Below are 5,884 nucleotides of genomic sequence, written 5' to 3' on the forward strand. Positions count from 1 at the left end.
AAGTGGAAGCTCATATTTATTTGGATGTAAGCAATATGTATTCATTTTAATTAAGTATGGTTCGTGATTGTCGCTTAAAAGTTTCACCTTGGTAACAGCAGTTTTCCATATATACATAATAATGAAAAACACCCAAGTTTAAGGTGAATACTTCACTTGCATACATGAGTGAAATTCCTGACACCAGAGCCTGACCCAATTAAAATATTTCTCGATATTGTGTAGCATGAGTTGTACTGCGTGAATATAATGCTGATATATAAGAAAGAATCGCTTACAAGTATCAAAAATTTAACTTAAATAAGTAAATCAAATAACACATAAAAGAAATTTTCTCTTTTAAGTGAAATCAACTTTTTGTTGGCGTGGACTTCTCCTTTAAAATTAGTAACAATAAGGATCAGTGCGAACGACCCATCATTTCTCGCGCTACAACCCGCCCTTTTCTCTTTTGTTTTGACAAAAATGGGCGTGACCTTATTTTCAAACGGCCATTGTGCCATACGAGTTGACCAATTGAAATTAATATGAAAAAGGTTGTATCATTTTGACCTTTACTTTGACCTCCGGGCGAATAGTTGTCAAACTTGACATTGGTATACGTTAATTATCAATCTAATTTTTACAATTCTTCATCTTCTAAATCTTCTCCAAACATACCAATGATCTACGTTATCTTTATTATTTTGTTTTAGTAAAGTTTGTAAAAGCCTCACAATGAACAAGAAGAATTCCCCCAACTGAAATTATAGTAGAAATAGATCAAAATAAATCGACCTTTTTCAGATGAATGAAATGAAACATTAAACTCACGTTCTAGGGGGAAGTTAAAGGTCAAGTCCAATTCATTACAATGCCTGAAAATTAATTTTCATATTATGAAATTAGCCATTAAAAATAGAAAATAAGGAAAAAAATCCAAAGATTATAAATCAAATGTCAAAAGTAAGTAATTTCAACAAAAGTTCATGATGCAGTACAATGTTTTATCTAACCCTAAAAAGACTGGGGGGGCTGAATCAGCCCCCCCCCGCGATAAATCCGCCACGCAATTTTTTTTTAACCGTGTCGCTCGCTGACTTTTTACTTTCAAGTCTCACGCAACTTTTGAGACCAAAATTGTGACCCCCGGGTACGAGATTCCGAAATTAAGCAACATTTCGTAAGTGCATGCAGACCCAAAATTACTGAAAAACGTGAATTTGTGTACAAATCCAATGCAAATAGTGTTTTTAGCCAAAATTCATAAATGTATCATTATTTTTCCTTTTACTGCTTAAAATCAATTAATTTTATCTTTTTTATGGTCAATATAAAGTCCCCGACAATTTCCATTGAAAAAACAATAAAAAACAAAAAGTCGAAAAACAAAGAAATACAAAAGAAATTTAGAAGTGATCTTGATTTTGTTTAAATGAATTTGATCAGATGCCTATCTAGAATATGTGAAACAAAAATTAGCACTTCAGGGGCATTATTTTATTAATTAGAGCAAACTTATGATTTTACGCATAAATTAGCATAATTAATGAGACATGAGATTTTTTGCAGAATTTGATGTTATAGTTTTGTAGATAATGCCATGGGTAACGCGTGTGCTGACTTTCGTCGCGATCGCGCGATCGACGGCCGAGATCATAAGGGGGGGGGGGGGGCTGAATCAGCCCCCCCCCAAGTCTTCTTAGGCGTCGAAATAGCCAAGTCTATTAAGGGTAAAAGGTCAAGTCCACCTCAGAAAAAATGTTGATTTGAATCAATAGAGAAAAATCAGACAAGCACAATGCTGAAAATTTCATCAAAATCGGATGTAAAATAAGAAAGTTATGACATTTCAAAGTTTCGCTTATTGTTAACAAAACAGTTATATGAACGAGCCAGTAACATCCAAATGAGAGAGTCGATGATGTCACGTACTCACTTTTTCTTTTGTTTGAATTATACAATATTTCAATTTTTACGAATTTGATGATTAGGACCTCCTTGCCTGAAGCACAAAATGTTAACATAATGGAATTCCACGTGTTCAGGGAGGAATGAAACTTCATTTCACATGACAATGTCAAGAAAATCACAACATTTCATATTTCATATAATAAAATACAAAAGAAGGGTGAGTGAGTGATGACATCGGTCTCCTCATTTACATACCAACCGAGATGTGCATATAACTGTTTTGTGAAATGAAGCGAAACTTTAGAACGTCATAACTTTCTTATTTTACATTACATTTTTATGAAACTTTCAGTGTTATGCTTGTTGAATTTTTCTCTTTTTATTCAATTCAAGTTTTTGTCAGGTTGGACTTGTTCTTTGAATTAGGCAGGGGCTGCGGAGGCTGAGGGGCTTCCCCCACTTTCTTCTAAAACCATGTACAAAAAATTAAAATTTATCATGATTGTGTTTATTTGCATGGTCAGCCCCCCCCCCCCCTGAAAAACTGGTCCGTGGCCCATGCTTGGTCAACTTTGACGGGAATCAAATTTTGCCAATTGAATTGCTGGAAGACCTGGGGGAGGCTTCATTAAGCTGTTCGTAAGTTACGAGCGACTTAACCCTCACAAGACTGGGGGGGGGGGCTGATTGGAAACATGTTTTGGTTGAAGTGTCAAATGAATTATCAATTTTCGACGACGACCCCCGACCTACAGAACCTTTAAGCATTTAGGCTAAAGAAAACACCGGGAGAAAGATAAAGGGAACATTTTGAAAACGTATTTGTTGTATGCATTGGCGGCTGAAGCCAACAAAATTTAGGGGTGGGGGTCCATCTGAAATTTTGGGATGGACGCAGGCAAAAAAAAATGGACATTTGAATTTAGGGGAGTGGATTACCAAAATTATTTGACAAGCAAAAAAGAGGGGGTCATCAACCTAAATTTAAGGGAAGGGGGGGGGGACACAAACATTTCAGGGAGGGGTGGGGGTCCACGTGAATTTAGGGGGACGCATGCAGGAAACAAAGTTGACAAGCAAAAAAAAAGGTTAATATCAAAAAACAATTTAGAAGGGGAAACGTCCCCCCTTCGTGTCCCCCTCCCCCCGCTTTCGCTGCCTATGGTTGTATGTCATGTTTTCATAATGACGTCATATAAAATTGTAAATGCACTCGTTGTGCATAAATATACGTTGTATATTTTGGTCATGCAGGATTGTAAATTTACTCGTGACTGGTTGATTAATGACGTCATAATCACATCATTATCTGGTCATATAAAATTGTGAATAAACTCGTCGTTGATTTGACAATATATGACGTCATATTCACGTCATATACTGGTCATGCAAAACTGTAAATTTTACTTGTCATCGAATGGTCACTTAATGACGTCATAATCACGTCAGAATCTGGTCATATAAAATTGTGAATATACTCGACGTTGAATTGTTAATAAATGACGTCATAATTGCATCATATTCTGGTCATGCTAAATTGTAAATTTACTCGTCATTGACTGGTGATTTATTGACGTCATAATGACGTCATAATTTGGTCATATAAAAATGCAAGATAAACTCGTCGTTAAAGTGGTCGTAATTACGTCATAAGGACGTCATATTTATTGTCTATGACCAGTATGCCGAGAATACGACGTAATTATCACGTGATTACGACCATGTCTGCTATCAGGGATGTACTCCAGGCTAGAAGAAACATCCTTATTTTTTCACATTATGGTTTTTCATCAAGTCGAAGGTGCTGATTACGAAGCTGAATGATGCCACCCGCGTAACTTTGAGCATTTTCAGCACATTGCTAAAATCCAATATGACCGTCATAAAATTGCCCGCACATTGGCTGTAAAATACATGCAAGTGTTTGACAGGAGAGAAATACTTTCGTGTCAATTGATTACAGTTAGAAACCTATTTCTTCACGGTTACAAAAAGTGCTTATGATATCCAGTTCTTAGGCCGGAATATAAAAAATTTCACCTCGCGCTTTGTGCTCACATTAACTGTTTAGGTATGTCCATCCTGTTCATAGTTAAACGAAGTGCTTAGAATATCCGGTTTTCAGGTCGGAATAAAAAAAAAATATTTAAAAATATATCATTAGAAACCGATTTGTTCACTCGCATAAAATTCCATCCCTTTCAGTATTAAATGAAGTGCTTAGAATGTAAATTTTTCAGGTCGAGATATCAACAAGCTTCAGCGCGCGCTTCGCGCTCACACCAATTAATTGTTGTTAACTACCATCTTGTTCATAGTTTAAAATAAAGGTGCTTAGAATGTCAATTTTTCAGGGGGGATATCTCAAAATTTTAGCTCGGTCTTCACGCTCGCACTAATTAATTATTCAGTTAGAAACCAATTTGTTCATGGTAGCGAAAAGTGCTTAGAATATCAATTTCTTAAGTCAGAATATCAAAAGTTTTAGCTCGCTCTTTGCGCCCGCACGACTGTTTAGATACCGATTCCGTAAAACTGCTTAGAATTTTTAGGGTCAAGGTAGGAATATAAAAATTTTTAGCTTGCGCTTCGCGCTCGCATAATTTATTAAGGAAGATACCCATCCTAATCATAATTAAGTGCACAAAATGTATCCTTTTAGGTGTAAATTTTCACACAAAAAATGAACTCGCGCTTCGCAATTATCTCTATTCTTCATCCCTCCTTACTTTCATGTTACCATGCTTAATAACGATATTCCTATACCTTTAAGTTTTTTCCAGATAGTATTAGTAATCCAATGATTTTGTCCCTAATAACCCTTACTTATATTTCATTTGTTGTAATATACAATGCCCTTATTTCTCTTTAACATCGTTGTCACGTTGCTCTTATTTGTAATGATCTTAACCCTTTGATATTTTATAGTTAGACATACATTTATAACTGATTGCCATTGTTTCATTCGATTTTCGATAATGCGTTAATTATTTGATTGTTCATTGTTTTTATCAGTGAATACATTATACAATTAGTAGTTTTAAAATTAGTTACTTTTCCCTTTTGATAACTTAAAATATTTTAGTTTGATTCATATTATCAATTAAGCAACAATATTTGTTTATTTATGTTACTAAGTATCGTTATATTTGATTTAGATTTTGACTTTATTTTCATGTATAATTTGATGACTTATGTTGTTCTTTATGTTTTCATCAGGTCATTCTTTTGTACCTGATTAGATATGTTCTAATCAATAAATAAATAAATTATTGAAAAAAAAATATTATTTCAGTTCAAATTGTAAGGAACGTGCAAGTGAAAGTGTAAACTTTTTTCGGGGGGGGGGGGGGGTGGGGCATGTCACTTTTTTGTAAACAAAAATGTCCAGCTTGAAAATCAAGGAGATGCCCCTGGGTTGGATGTAGTAATAATGGTAGTCGGACGTCGGTAATGATATCTGTTGGTAACCAAGGTCATCCATCCCCCTGGAAAAGGCCTAGCTATAAAAAGCTTTAAAACCGCCCCCTATCTATCCTATGTACCTGGTCCCTTCGTCCGCCTATCTATCTTTCTCCAATTTCAATTCCCTCAACCGCCTGACATTCCTGCCAGTGAGTGAGTGATTTTCCACATATTTAGCGATATATAATGTTACTATCGCATATATTTTCACGTTCTAAAAGTTTTATGCAATACTGGTCGCAATTAGGACCCCCCCCCCAAAAAAAAAAAGAAAAAAGAAAATCATTATCCAAACTTAGCCAGGAATTAGTTATGTTATTTTACGAACTGGATCAAACCTCGGCTGGTCTCCCAAAACATGATGTCGATATAATCGCGTTCAAAGTCTTAATGTTTTTTTTTTAATAAAATACTTCACGTTTTGAAAAAAAAACAGATCAATTATTTATTACACCATTTTAAAGCACATATTTCATTCTTTTGCAACATGCAGAATTTTGTCCGCAATTCGTGTTCGTTCTCTCAA

The sequence above is a fragment of the Lytechinus variegatus genome, chromosome 14, assembly GCF_018143015.1.
Source record: "Lytechinus variegatus isolate NC3 chromosome 14, Lvar_3.0, whole genome shotgun sequence".
Taxonomy (NCBI): Eukaryota; Metazoa; Echinodermata; class Echinoidea; order Temnopleuroida; family Toxopneustidae; genus Lytechinus; species Lytechinus variegatus.